The sequence below is a fragment of the Choloepus didactylus genome, chromosome 13 (genome assembly GCF_015220235.1).
Source record: "Choloepus didactylus isolate mChoDid1 chromosome 13, mChoDid1.pri, whole genome shotgun sequence".
In the NCBI taxonomy this organism is placed as follows: Eukaryota; Metazoa; Chordata; class Mammalia; order Pilosa; family Megalonychidae; genus Choloepus; species Choloepus didactylus.
The window spans coordinates 31482039-31497599 of record NC_051319.1 but is presented as its reverse complement, the minus strand read 5'-3'; the positions used below and the strand labels follow the sequence as shown (position 1 = coordinate 31497599).

Below are 15561 nucleotides of genomic sequence, written 5' to 3'. Positions count from 1 at the left end.
TTTACATGAATAAAAGTGGTTAGAGTTTTAATGTAGTATCACTTCTGAATTGGGAGCCAGGAGACCTCAATCTACAACATCCCCATGATAAAAATTCATTTGTGTTATTGAAAATGAGGCACCATGTGATAAAATAATTCACCTATGCTTACATTAGCTTTGACTCCCTAGGGGAAGAGAAGTAGATAATTGCAAGTGAAAAACTATTACAGAGAAAAAAGAGGATTTTTAATGTTTTTGGTCCAATCTTTGGTTCAATTAAGATAATTGCCAAATTTTTCACTATTTCTGTAATCCAAGTCTTATTGTATTAGCAGTAGGTCCTAATAGACTTGAAGCTTCTGGACTCCTTTATCTTCCTTCTAGCATACATTAGTTAGCAATTGGCCCCTTTTAGCAATTTACCAGTAATTTTGGTGCCCCCCCCCCATATTTTTAATATAGGACTGCTTCAGGAAATTTTATTTCCTTATTTCTCTAGCAGTAATAAAAACAGGTTTATCAACTCTCTTACACTATGTGAGAAATAAATAATATTTAACATTACTAATCCATGCTGACCAACATATGTCTAAGAAGACTACACTTACTATATATTTATTTATGTATTTCTTGTTTATTACTTACATCCTGTTTTGAGTTGTGCTAAGCCAAAAATAAAAATTGCTCACCATGCTGTTCATTTTTACTAATAGTTGTATTATTTGGAAAATGAATACTTATTTCCTCACTCTTTAAATTCAGGAATACAGTATAGAACATTGTAAATTCATACTATGACTTGTTCTTTTTGAATGAGTGTTTAGAGGATGCAAAATGTAAAACGTTTTTAAGTATCATTTCATTTGTTTATTGATGAAGTTTTGCAACATTACCAAATGTTCAGTTTTATATTTTACATTCTTATTTTAGTCAAAGAAATATAAAAATCACAGCTTTATTTTTTGACTAGGGATATGTAGAAGCTTTATTATTTTTATATTGTCATGAAAGGGAAGTACTATATTATTTTGGTGTTTTAGCTATGTCTGTCATCTACCTCTTGGTCATTTAAACAATTTGTTTTTGATGGAAGACGGGAACTTATTTGGAACTATTGGAGTCTCTGTCACAAAGGGTTCAAATCCACTTAAGAACTGGCTGTGCTACTCTTGAGAATTTTCTTAGAATTTATAGGATGACAGTCTGGTCCTATATTACATACATTCTAATTTAGATTAAAGCTTTCTTCATTTAATGAGAACATGTATATTTCTTCCTGTTGAATAAAAGGGGGAATACTAATACAATAAAATTAATATTTTGTTTGATTTTATTAAAATTATGGTGATTAGTCTACTCGTCTAGGAACTTTCCTTTAGATACTGGGGCTTTATCATGTGAAGATGGAACTGTGGAGTTATCAGCCTGTTCAAATGGTGTCTATTTCCAAGCTTAAAAGATGCAAAAGTAAACAATTAAACTTGAATGTTAAAAACTAAAATTTTAAACAATCTTTAGTTTTGAGCACAGGAACACTATAATATGTATGTATTAGGTTCTGTTTTTAAATAGGTTGAGCCACATTTTTCTTTTTGAATTACATGAATTACATGAAATTTAGTAGCTCTATACGTTACTATAAGAGAATGGTAAATTTGTCTCTTAAAATTCCTGATTCTTAACAGTGAGACTTTAGACACAGTAATACTCACTTCGTTTTTCCCTAAATAGAGTGGATCTTTGAAAACCTCTGTTAGGAGAAATGTCAGTTTGTACTGAATCATTATAGATGAGTAATATTCTAGAAATTCTTTTTCTTAGTTTAGACTTCTTAAATGTTACTTTAGTCTAAAATTTCAAGCACATTATATTGTATTTTAAGTGTTATATTTAACAGTACTTGTAGTAGCAGTTACTGAAGAATGCTTTCCTATAAAAGGTCACACACATCTTGGATTCAAGTTGAATACTTTCCTTTATGTTAAGCGTTAAGAATTACTGGGCATAGCAACAGGTGTGGGGCTCTAACGTGCATGTCTAAATAAAGAATTGCTTTAGAGGTTCTTCCTTTGGAGATTTTAATATACACTTATGTATATTTTCATGTCCTTTAATGGGGATGATATATAGACTAACAAGTAAGTTATTACCAAAAATGTATAGTGTAGAAATAGAAATTAAGGGTTCTCCCAGCCTCATGTAGTTGTGGGCACAGTTTTTTGAGTACGTCTTAATTTCTACACATGTGAATATTAGTGTGGCTTTTTGTCTTCGTGTTTTCTATTTTAATGACTTATGCAATAGAGCCATACCATGTCCTTTACTTAAATTGCTATATACAAGTTTGGCCAAAAAGAAAGGCAGAGAAATTAAAATATTCCACTTAATGAGTATGTGCCCTGGGGTGAATGTGAGATGTGAATCTGTTGTTGCTCAGTCAGCCTCAGTTCCTTTATGTGTGTCAGACTGAGTGTGGATCCCAGGTTTAAAGAGATGCATTTTTTTTTTTTTTCATACAATATGAAATGCAAGCCAACTAATTCATCTGGTATTCAATTAAAGAGAAAGATAATGGCTATGAGAGAAAGTATGTTCGTCTTCAGTGTGCCATTCTAAGAGATTTTGACCATATATGCTTTTTTCTTGTGTACTGACTTAGATCCTAACCTCTGAGAAACAGGCCACTTAATAGTTGTGCTTTTTCTGTTTAATTAAAAAACTTTAAAACTCTGCTAGATTTTTGTGCCAGCCTGAACATTATGATTCATTTTCACTCATATGTATATTGTAGGGATCTCAAGGAGCATAATCAACTCTGAGGAAAATGATCAACTTTGAAAAGAATCCCTTTAAACCCAGACCAGTTTCTTTACTGCTACCACCCTACATTGGTGTCTGTTTTTTCAAAATACGGTGTCCAAAGTACCTTCACCATGCATATCATTTAATGTTGTCTGTCATGTATTTGATACTTACTAAATATTTGAGGAATAAATGAGTAACCATGTCACATAGGTTTAAGTTTCCCCATTTTAAATATAAAGAAATGGAAGTAACAGATGAAGACAAATACATTGTCTTGTAATTAGAAAATCTTGGCTCATATCCCACTTCTGAAATTATATGATCTTTGGAAAATGTTAGTCTTTTTGAATATCTGTTTTCTCATCTGTAAAATGGAGGTGTTATGCCTTAGAGGGTTATCAGGAAGACTGAATGAAATCATCTATGGGAAAATGCAAAAATTCCAGATAATGAATGTTTCTTTTCTTTTCACCCTAGTTGAAACTTATTCTAGTTTGTAAACCACAAAAAAATGTATGTCTTAGGTCACCCACAGTCTCCTTCTTCCTGCCTTAACCTGGCCCTTCCTGGAATAAGGGATAAAAGTCTTGGAAACCATTTTTTTTTTTTTTTAATTTCATTCTTCTCTTCTGAAATGAAGAATATGAATTAGCTTAGTTATGACAAATAATGCTTCCTAATTATTGCCAGTAACATCCTAAAATCAGGAAGGAAAGTACCTCCTGCTTCATATTTCTTATATTTGTTTCTCTTTCTGATGAAATCTTTAGATACTCTGCAATTATATAGGTAACTTTTTGTCTTAAATACCTAATACATTGAACTTTGTAATAATGGGAAAATAATCTGAAACCTACAACAAACTAACAAAACAGTAAACCACAGGAAAAAACATGGAAATGGAAGTATATAATCAAATAAATGAAAAACAGTTTTGAGGATTGTAGAGGAATAACAGGAGATACCAGTAACCAGTGCATTTCTTACTTGGCAGTTGTTTTCTTTCAGGAAAAGTCTTATCAGCTGGAGAGAGTTGCTCTTTTCTTTGAACTAAGCTCTGGTTTTTCTGAAATCAGATTTTGTATTCCCAAGGCTCCACTCTGCAGTGCCAGCAGAAACACATCAGCAGCTGCACAGCACTTTAAAGAGTTAGCAAGAAGGTATCAAGCAATTACTTATTCCATTTTAGAACCCTAACCATGACTGTTTAAAAACTTCTAGAGTTTTAGAGAGGAGGAAGAATAAAACAGAGTAAATATACTTTGTGAAAAGTATTTATTAAATGATAGCATGGATTAATTAAAAAGATTGCATTCTATCAGTGAGGGGTTCAGGAAAATATCCCCATTATGTACTTCCTTAAACAAAACTACTCAATGGTTTGTATTAACTGTGTAATTCAGTGAATCTGCTACAAGGTTTCTTTTCAGTTAGGTAAGTAGGTACTAGTCTAGTGAATCTATTATTGACTGTGCACTGCACAGTGAAAGAAATGTAAGACTTCTAAATAAAATAATGAGATTTTTTTTTTGGTGATGTGAAGTACTCAGATTTTTTGCCCTAGTTTCTAAACTCCACAGATGTGTACTGCTGGTTAATACTTGGTATTGGTGCTATACAATTCACATAAATCTGACTTGATGTTATTGTTTGTGTTACAGTGTAAAGAAGTGTCAGAACATTTGGGTTACAGTCCTGGCTTTTCTACTTATGACTTTGTGTCTTTGACAGTTTATGTAATTTCTCTGCTCTTAGTGTCCTCATTTGTAAAATAGGACTAATAGTAGTTACTCATATAACTCCCAGGGTTGCTGGGTAGTTTAAATGAGAATTTATGTGAAAATGCCTAGTAAATTGTAAAGTGCTGTTAAATGTAGCACCCAAAATATTTCCTTTGGAATGAGAAGGAATTTTTAAAAAGTACAAATGTAATTATTTACTATTATTTCTCTTTATTAACATTAATATGAGAGCTACTCTGTTAAGGTTCTCCAGAAAAACGGAATTGACAGGATATACACACACACACACATATGTGTGTATGTATGTATGTATATATGTAAGTAAATATTATAAGATTTATTAAAGGAATTGGCTCATGCAACCATGGAGATTGGCAAGTCTGAATTCCCTAGGGCAGGCCGCAAGTTGGGAACTCTGATGAAAGTTTTGATGAATTCCCTGTGAAAAGCTGGCTGGCTAAAGTAGAGATAAAAATCCTCCATTCTGACTGCTGAAATTATCACTTCTTCTTTTAAGGCCTTCAGCTGATTGGATGAGACTTCTTTCATTGCTGAAGGCAGTCTTCTTTGTTGATTGTAGATATAATCAGCTGTACATACAATCAACTGACTAATGATTTAAATCCCTGAAACGCCCTCACTGTAACGATCAGGCTTGCTTGACCAAACAACTGGATAGCATGACTCTAGCCAAGCTGACACATAAACTTAAGCATCACAGACACCAATCATAATCATTATTAATTAGGGTGGGAATACTCTAGAAAAGTCAATTGCTTTGTCTCTTGTCAGTAGAGGATTAGGGAGAGGTTAAATATAGGGCCCAGATTTCATATCCTGTGTGCTCTTGTATATACAAATTATTTCAACTCTAGAAATAGAGGTTACTTTGTGACCTTGTTTATATGTGTACTGCATATGAAAATATGTGTGTATGTGTGTGGTGTATATATGTGTAGTATGTATGTATGTTGTGTTTGGGTATAGAAAACTAATTCAGTAGGCATGGTAAGATATTTACTTTTCAGGAGAAAACTAGCTTGCTTTCTGCCTAAGTTATAAGTGCCAGGTACAAGTTAATTGTCCTTACTCCAATACTTGACCACTTTAAGTATGAAAATTTAGTCCTCAGTTTATTGTTTACATGATTTTTGGTTTTTGTTCTTATGTCTTTACAACAGATCCTTGACATCTTCATTGGATATAGCTATTGCTAGGGATGCACTCTGTTTCCAGTTTATTACCTTAAATTTAACCATAAAGAGAGAAAAATGGTATACATTTATGTCTTTTCTTTCTTGGCTGTACAGTCAGACTTTGAAGAAGGTGTTCTGGTGTTATTCAATTGCCTGTTTAGTAAGGCCCAATTTAAATATAGCGGACAGGTGAAATTTTCTAAAAGTAGAGGAAATGACAACAAAGACGTTTGTTAATATCATTTGTTGATTAACACATTTTAACTGATCATCCACCCTTAACCAGACACTATGCTAGATGCTGAGGATAAAACAGGAGTGAAGAGACACATGGTTCCTGCTCTTGTGGAACCTATAGTCTAGTGGGGGAGATAGACACTAATCAAATAATTTAAAATTGAAAGTTATAAATACCAAAGAAAGGTATGAGGTCTTTGGAGAACATGCATCACTTGGGAGAATAGAAAAAATAATAGCTACATGTTTGACAAAACGAAGTGAGAAACTACCCTTAGTAATCAATAATAACATTATTACATGTATCTTGTATATCACAGAGTTCTATTGGTAAGATTTTGGGTTTTTTAGAAAATTATAATAAAATTATGGATGGAGTAATTTTCCATTGACTAAGTGAACTTAAGCAGTTTTGAAGTAATAAAAAATTATGTGCCACAAGATTATAGAAGTAATGTTAAATGTAAAAACTGGAACATTAAATAAAAAACTCATAATTTTATTTTATATGCTTGGAATAGGTGAAATAAATCCATATGCTAAATTACTATCCTTTACACATCTTACTTTCTTATATACGGTGTATTTTTGTCCTTGAAAAGTAGGGAAATATGACTTTGGGAACTATGAGGCTGACCAAAAGTTTTCCTAAGATATTAACGGAAACATTCAATATTTATATTATTTTTTTCATTGATGTTTTTACTTTTGTTTGAAATTGAACTTGTAAAGGGAAACCATTAATTTCACTTTAGTCAATTTTGCTTTTTTAACATGAACTGTTTATACTGTTCTTTGAATTGCAGTGCTTATAGGAAATTTTTAAAAATTTCAAAAAGATTTTTACTTCTATAAAATAACTACATATTCCTGTCTTCATTGTTTTTTTTTTTTTTAATAAATAGAATCTAAATCTAAGCTTTAAAGTTCTTTAAAATTAATTGTTTAGCGTATCTGATTCCTGGTTATATTGTTAGATAATAATACATCTGTTTCCCCAAGCATTTAATTCGATGAGTTAGCAAGAATTGCCCTAACAAAAATATTTATTTCTCTTGGTTAAGTGTAATAAATGAGATATTTTAATAATATTTAAGTTCTTATTAATTACTGAAGCTGCAAGTAATTTATAAATAATGGCAAAGTTTGTACACTATCAGCCTTTCCTCAGTGTGCAGAGAAAACTGGCATACTATGGCCCACCTCACTTCATCGCTCACAGGGCTCTCTGAATGCATTTCATTTTTTAAATGGGTGCTGGAGGTAAAGATCCTTTAGTGAGTTGGAAGCAGGGGGAAGAAAAATGTATGCTTTTGGGTTGTATATTTTACTTATCGAAATAGTGTAGCTTGCACTCATTTTTCCCCCTTTTATTTGGCTATTTTCAATTTAGATTTAGGAAAGAAGAGTAACAATTTATTTCATGTTAGTATTTGATATGGAATATTCAGTACTAGGTATTACCAGAAATACCAAACTGAAAATATTTTTTTTTCTCTCTTTTCCCTCTCATTCTTTGGACTTAAAAAAAAAAAAAAAGTGTTCCTTTAAAAGTAGCCCTGCATTTAACATCCAGCAGTGTTATGCTGACTTGAATATATAATCAAACATGAAAAAAAGTTGAGTGTTTCAAACTGCATTGTAGTTCTATACTCAAATGTACCGTAATTTTATCTATCAACTCCTGGTTTATGTGGCCTCCATGAGGGTCACCTTCAGTAATTAGGATTAATGGAACATTAAATGCCTTTTTCCCTTTTGGGTAGGGGGCATTTTGTTCCCTAATTCTCAATCCTTGTACTTTACAAGCTAGGATTTTCCCCTATGCTAAAAACAACTTATGTTCAGTAAGTAGAATTGCCCCTTCCCCTCCAGTCAAGGGGGGAGGATAATTAATCACAGGAGGCATTTGTTAACTTAGTTCTATATATTTTATAAAAGGTGATAGAGGTCAGGGATGTCTCAATTTTGCCACAAAGTAAGTTAAAAGGAGATAGATAATTACTGTCATTTCCTGCCATTTGTACCACTATCAACAAATAGCTTAATCCTCAAACCTCACCATTTAATAACAGTCATGCAGGCCAGTCATTATTAAGAAGTTCAGAACATATCATAAACAGCCAAACTGATCTGGTCCTTCCTGCTGCACACAGAGTGATGTAACTAAAAGTTGTGTGGATGAATAGCACAGAGAGACCCAATTTCTCCACATTCTTTGAATGTGTGATAACACAGGGAGTTGAATGAATCAACATGTCTGCTAATGTCATACATGTAAGTAGATGTATTTGCCTTTCTTATTATGATTTTCAATATTTTTATGAAATGAACCATAATATATATTGGAACTATGTATAAGTTTTAGATTTTTGAGGGTTAAAAACATTCATGTGAGCAAAGGTGCAGTTCATGATCACATTTTCTTGCGAGGGTCTTGGAATACCCACAAGGAAATCGCTTGAGGATTTTATATTTTGAACATAAGATCCATTAAAAGTTACAACAACCTAGTGAGAAAGCTTCCATTTTTGTAAAATAAGGTTAATATTAAAGTTCTTAGAGAGCCACAGATCATTGACTAGCTGATCATGGATTTACTCCTGTCTCTCTTTCTATTCTATGGGTAGCCAGAGTGAGGGAAGAGAATTTCGATTTCAGATGTGTAGATTTTTAACACTTTGATGTAAAGGAATGATCATTCTAAATAACTTATTAAGCATATATTTGAAAGAAGAAATGAAATCAGTTAAAAGTTCAGCCCAAACAAATGAGGAGACTGAGGTGACTAGAGTACAGAAAATTAGTATAAATTGGTACAAGTAGTATAAACTGCTCTGACCCTTGGTTCAGTGCTCTTTTAAATATTTTATTTAATATATTTTTGATAGTTGCATTTAGAATAAAAGTAAATTAACATGTTTTCGAAGTATCTTTGTTGGACCTTTGAAAATTAACTGTAAAAATCATGAATGTGTCTTATTTTTTGCTTTGCTTTCTGCTTTTCTCAGACTTGTATGTATTGAGACTGTAAATATGACAGTTAACCCCCTGGGTTTATCTGCAGGTATGATATAGATTTAAATACTGTTTATTTTCAAAAAGTTATTTAAACATTTAAACTAGGAAATATTTCAAAGAAACTAAAATGAAACATTTACGTTAGGAAATATTAAAAAAATTAAATTGGAAAATATTTCAAACAGTTAAAATAAAAACCTAGAGAGTAACTGACTTTAAAAAATATTAGTGTTTTAACATATTTGCTTTGTATCTTTTTGTAGTTATAAAGAAGTGAAAGGTCACAGAGACTGTTGAATCCCTTCATATCCTATTCCAGCCCAATTCTCCTCTACTTCTTCCCCAGAGGTAACAACTCTCTTTCCCAAATTGAAATGTATTTTTCCTTCCTGTTTTTATGTTTCCATGTATTTTGTATTCATAAATTATATATACCTGCTCTATCCAATAGTAACCACTAGCCACATGTGGCTATTTTAATTTAATTTTAAATTAATTAAAAAATAAATTTATTTCCTCAGGAATATTAGCCACATTTCAAGTGCACAGAGCCCACGTATGGTTAGAGGCTACTGTATTGGATAGTGCCGATATAGAACATTTCCACCATTGCAGAAAGATCTGTTGGACAGTGCTGTTATTGCATGTTCTTAAACTTTATATAAATGGTATAGTATATATATTCTGAAGATTGTGTTCTCAGTGTTGTTGTTGTTTCTTTTTTAAATATTCATTTTATTGAGATGTATTCACATACCATGCAGTCATACAAAACAGTTGTACATTTAATTGTTCACAGTACCATTACATAGTTGTGCCTTCATCACCAAAATCAATCCCTGACACCTTCATTACCACACACACAAAAATGACAAGAATAATAATTAAAGTGAAAAAGAGCAATGAAAGTAAAAAAGAACACTGGGTGCCTTTGTTGTTTGTTTGTTTCCTTCCCCCATTTTTCTACTTATCTATCCATAAACTAGACAAAGGGGAGTGTGGTCCTTATGGCTTTCCCAATCCCATTGTCATCCCTCATAAGCTACGTTTCTATACAATCGTCTTCAAGATTCATGGGTTCTGGGTTGTAGTTTGATAGTTTCAGGTATCTACCGCCAGCTACCCCAATTCATTAGAACCTAAAACGGGTTGTCTATATTGTGCATAAGAGTGCCCACCAGAGTGACCTCTCGGCTCCCTTTGGAATCTCTCTGCCACTGAAGCTTATTTCATTTCCTTTCATTTCCCCCTTTTGGTCAAGAAGATGTTCTGCATCCCATGATGCCGGGTCTGCATTCCTCCCCGGGAGTCATATTCCACGTTGCCAGGGAGATTCACTCCCCTGGGTGTCTGACCCCACGTAGTGGGGGAGGGCAGTGACTTCACCCTCCAAGCTGGCTTAGCTAGAGAGAGAAGGCCACATCTGAGCAACAAAGAGGCATTCAGGAGGCACAGTTATAGGGAGGCCTACCCTCTCCTTGGCAGCAACAGTCTTCCTAAGGGCAAGTCCTGTGGTAGAGGGCTCAACCCATGAAACCACCAGTCCCTTATGTCTGTGGGCACATTAGCAACCATCAAGGTGGGGCAGGCCAATACCCCTGCATTCTCCACCAGCTCCTCAAAGGGGCTCTGCATATTTTTTCCTTTTTTTTTTAATTAACACTTTTTTTTAAATCAACTGTATAAAAAAATAAAAAAAATAAAAAATATTTAAAAAAAAACATGCAATAAAAGAACATTTCAAACAGACCATAATAAGGGAGTAAGAAAAAGACAACTAAGCTAAGATTACTTTACTTCCAACATGTTCCTACTCTACCCCAAGAAAGTAACCTAATACAGCAACATTTCTGTGAACTTGTTCCTACTATACCCATCAGAAATTAACAGACCATAGTCATTCCTGGGCATTCCCAGAATGTTAAATTTACCTGCGTTAGCCTATCTGTTCTTATTGGATTATCTTTCCCCCTTCCTTAATTCCTCTCTATTGCTAGTTCCCCTACTTTCTACATTACAAACCTTTTGTTTTACATTTTTCAAAGTTCACATTAGTGGTAGCATATAATATTTCTCTCTTTGTGCCTGGCTTATTTTGCTCAGTATTATGTCTTCAGGGTTCATCCATGCTGTCATATGTTTCACGACATCATTCCTTCCTACTGCCGCATAGCATTCCATAGTGTGTGTATACCACATTTTATTTATCCACTCATCTGTTGAAGGACATTTGGGTTGTTTCCATCTCTTGGCAATTGTGAATAATGCTGCTATGAACATTGGCTTGGAGATATCTGTTCATGTCACTGCTTTCAGATCTTCTGGGTATATACCGAGAAGTGCAATCGCTGGATTGAAGGGTAACTCTATACCTAGTTTTATAAGGAAGTGCCGGACTGACTTCCAGAGTGGTTGAACCATTAAACAGTCCCACCAACAATGAATAAGAGTTCCAATTTCTCCACATCCCCTCCAGCATTTGTAGTTTCCTGTTTGTTTAATGGCAGCCATTCTAATTGGTGTGAGATGGTATCTCATTGTGGTCTTAATTTGCATCTCTCTAATAGCTAGTGAAGCTGACATTTTTTCATGTGTTTCTTGGCCATTTGTGTTTCCTCTTCAGAGAACTGTCTTTTCATATCTTTTGCCCATTTTATAATTGGGCTGTCTGTACTATTGTCACTGAGTTGTAGGATTTCTTTATATACGCAAGATATCAGTCTTTTGTCAGATACATAGTTTCCAAAAATGTTTTCCCATTGAGTTGGCTGCCTCTTTACCTTTTTGACAAATTCCTTTGAGGTACAGAAACTTCTAAGCTTGAGGAGTTCCCATTTATCTCTTTTTTCTTTTGTTGCTTGTGCTTTGGGTGTAAAGTCTAGGAAGTGGCCGCCTAATACAAGGTCTTGAAGATGTTTCCCTACATTATCTTCTAGGAGTTTTATGGTACTTTCTTTTATATTGAGATCTTTGGTCCATTTTGAGTTAATTTTTGTGTAGGGTGTGAGGTAGGGGTCCTCTTTCATTCTTTTGGATATGGATATCCAACTCTCCCAGCCCCATTTGTTGAAAAGACTGTTATGACCCAGTTCAGTGACTTTGGGGGCCTTATCAAAGATCAATCAGCCATAGATCTGGGAGTCTATCTCCGAATTCTCAATTAAATTCCATTGATCAATATGTTTATCTTTGTGCCAGTACCATGCTGTTTTGACTACTGTGGCTTTATAATAAGCTTCAAAGTGAGGGAGTGTAAGTCCTCCCACTTCATTTTTCTTTTTTAGAGTGTCTTTAGCAATTTGAGGCATCTTCCCTTTCCAAATAAATTTGATTGCTAGCTTTTCCTAGTCTGCAAAGTAGGTTGTTGGAATTTTGATTGGGATTGCATTGAATCTGTAGATGAGTTTGGGTAGAATTGACATCTTAATGACTGTTCTAGTTCGCTAATGTTGCTGGAATGCAAAACACCAGAGATGGATTGGCTTTTATAAAAAGGGGTATATTTGGTTACACAGTTACAGTCTTAAGGCCATAAAATGTCCAAGGTAACACATCGGTAATCGGGTACCTTCACTGGAGGATGGCCAGTGGTGTCTGGAAAACCTCTGTTAGCTGGGAAGCCACGTGGCTGGCATCTGTTCCAAAGTTCTGGTTTCAAAATGGCTTTCTCCCAGGACGTTTCTCTCTAGGCTGCAGTTCCTCAAAAACATCACTCTTAGTTGCACTTGGGGTATTTGTCCTCTCTCAGCTTCTCCGGAGCAAAAGTCTGCTTTCAACAGCTGTCTCTCATCTGTAGCTCCTGTGCTTTCTTCAAGTGTCCCTCTTGGCTGTAGCTCCTCTTCAAAACATCACTCACAGCTGCACTGTAGCAAGCTAGCTCCTTCTGTCTGATCTTATATAGTGCACCAGTAATTTAATTCAGACCCACCCAATGGGCGGCCAGCACCTCCATGGAAAATATCCAATCAGAGTTATCACCCACAGTTGAGTGGGGCACATTGCAAAGAAACACTCAAAGAATTACAATCTAATCAACACTGATAATGTCTGCCCACACAAGCTTACATCAAAGATAATGGCATTTGGGGGACACAATATATTCAAACTGGCACAGTGACATTTAGCCTTCCTATCCATGAACATGGAATATTTTTCCATCTTTTAAGGTCCCCTTCTATTTCTTTTAGAAAAGTTATGTAGTTTTCTTTGTAAAGGTCTTTTACATCTTTGGTTAAGTTTATTCCTAGGTACTTGATTTTTTTAGTTGCTATTGAAAAAGATATCTTTTTCTTGAGTGTCTCTTCAGTTTGTTCATTTCTAGCATATAGAAACATTACTGACTTATGTGCATTAATCTTGTATCCCGCTACTTTGCTAAACTTGTTCATTAGCTCTAGTAGCTGTATCATCGATTTCTCAGGGTTTTCCAGATATAAGATCATATCATCTGCAAACAATGACAGTTTTACTTACTCCTTTCTAACCTGGAGGCCTTTTATTTCTTTGTCTTGCCAGATTGCCCTGGCTAGCACTTCCAGCACAATGTTGAATAACAGTGGTGATAGCGGGCATCCTTGTCTCATTCCTGATCTTCTTAGAGGGAAGGCGTTCAGTCTCTCACCATTGAGTACTATGCTGGCTGTGGGTTTTTCATACATGCTCTTTATCATATTGAGGAAGTTTCCTTCAATTCCTACCTTTTGAACTGTTTTTATCAAAAAGGAATGTTGAATTTTGTCAAATGCTTTTTTCAGCATCTATTGAGATGATCATTTGGTTTTTCCCTTTTGATTTGTTAATGTGTTGTAATATATTGATTGATTTTCTTATGCTGAATCATCCTTGCATGCCTGGAATGAACCCCACTTGGTCATGGTGTATGATTTTTTAGTTGTGTCTTTGGATTTGATTTGCAAGTATTTTGTTGAGAATTTTTGCATCTATATTCATTAGGGAGATTGGCCAGTAGCTTTCCTTTTTTGTAGCATCTTTGCCTGGTTTTGGTATTAGATTGATGTTAGCTTCATAAAATAAGTTAGGTAGTGTTCCATTTTCTTTGATGTTTTGAAAGAGTTTAAGTAAGATTGGTGTCAGTTCTTTTTGGAAAGTTTGGTAGAATTCCCCTGTGAAGCCATCTGGCCCTGGCATTTATTTGTGGGAAGCTTTTTGATGACTGATTGGATCTCTTTGCTTATGATTGGTTGGTTGAGGTCTTCTGTTTCTTCTCTGGTCAGTCTAGGTTGTTCATATGTTTCCAGGAAATTGTCCATTTCCTCTACATTATCCAGTTTGTTGGCATACAGTTGTTCATAGTATCGTCTTATAATTTTTTTAATTTCTTCGGGATCTGCAGTAATGTCACCTTTCTCATTCATTATTTTGTTTATATGGGTCTTCTCTCTTTTTGATTTTGTCAGTCTAGCTAGGGGCTTGTCAATCTTGTTGATCTTTTCAAAGAACCAACTTTTGGTGTTGTTTATCCTCTATATTGTTTTTTTTTTGTTCTCTATGTCATTTATTTCTGCTTTAATCCTCGTTATTTCTTTTCTTCTACTTGGTTTAGGATTGGTTTGCTGTTCATTTTCTAGCTTCTTCAGTTGATCCATTAGTTCTTTGATTTTGGCTTTTTCCTCCTTTTTAATATACGTGTTTAGTGCTATAAATTTCCCCCTCAGTACCACTTTTGCTGCATCCCATAGGTTTTGGTATGTTGTGTTCTCATTTTCATTCATCTCTATATATTTAGCAATTTCTCTTGCTATTTCTTCTTTAACACACTGATTGTTTAGGAGCATATTGTTTAACCTCCAGGTATTTGTGAATTTTCTAAGTCTCTGATGGTTATTGACTTCTAATTGTATTCCATTGTGGTCAGAGAAGGTGCTTTGAATAATTTCAATTTTTTTAAATTTGTTGAGGCTTGTTTTATGTCCCAGCATATGATCTATTCTGGAGAAAGTTCCATGAGCACTAGAGAAGTATGTGTATCCTGGTGATTTGGGATGTAATGTTCCACATATGTCTGTTAAATGCAATTCATTTATCAGATTGTTTAGGTTTTCAGTTTCCTTATTGGTCTTCTGTCTGGTTGATCTATCTATAGGAGAGAGTGATGTGTTGAAGTCTCCCACAATTATTGTGGAAACATCAGTTGCTTCCTTTAGTTTTGCCAGTGTTTCTCTCATGTATTTTGTGGCACCTTGATTGGGTGCATAAACATTTATGATTGTTATTTTTTCTTGTTGAATTGCCCCTTTTATTAGTACATAGTGGCCTTCTTTGTCTCTCAAAACATCCTTGCATTTAAAGTCTGTTTTATCTGAGATTAATATTGCTACACCTGCTTTCTTTTGGCTGTAGCTTGCATGAAATATTTTTTTCCATCCTTTCACTTTCAATTTCTTTGTGTCCCTGTGTCTAAGATGAATCTCTTGTAAGCAACATATTGATGGTTCATTTTTTTTGATCCATTCTGCGAATCTATATCTTTTAATTGGGGAGTTTAATCCATTTACATTCAACATTATAACTGTGAAGGCATTTCTTGAATCAGCCGTCTTATCCTTTGGCTTATGTTT

General features: G+C 34.3%; 1 long non-coding RNA gene across 1 annotated transcript in view; it reads left to right on the top strand.

Annotated features, from left to right (window-relative positions):
* Positions 1-15561, top strand: part of LOC119507564 — a 45210-nt gene that overhangs the window by 16997 nt on the left and 12652 nt on the right. Inside the window, exons 4-5 of the long non-coding RNA XR_005211306.1 lie at positions 8119-8239; positions 9247-9331. This is a non-coding gene — a long non-coding RNA (uncharacterized LOC119507564). The remainder of the gene's footprint in view (positions 1-8118; positions 8240-9246; positions 9332-15561) is intronic.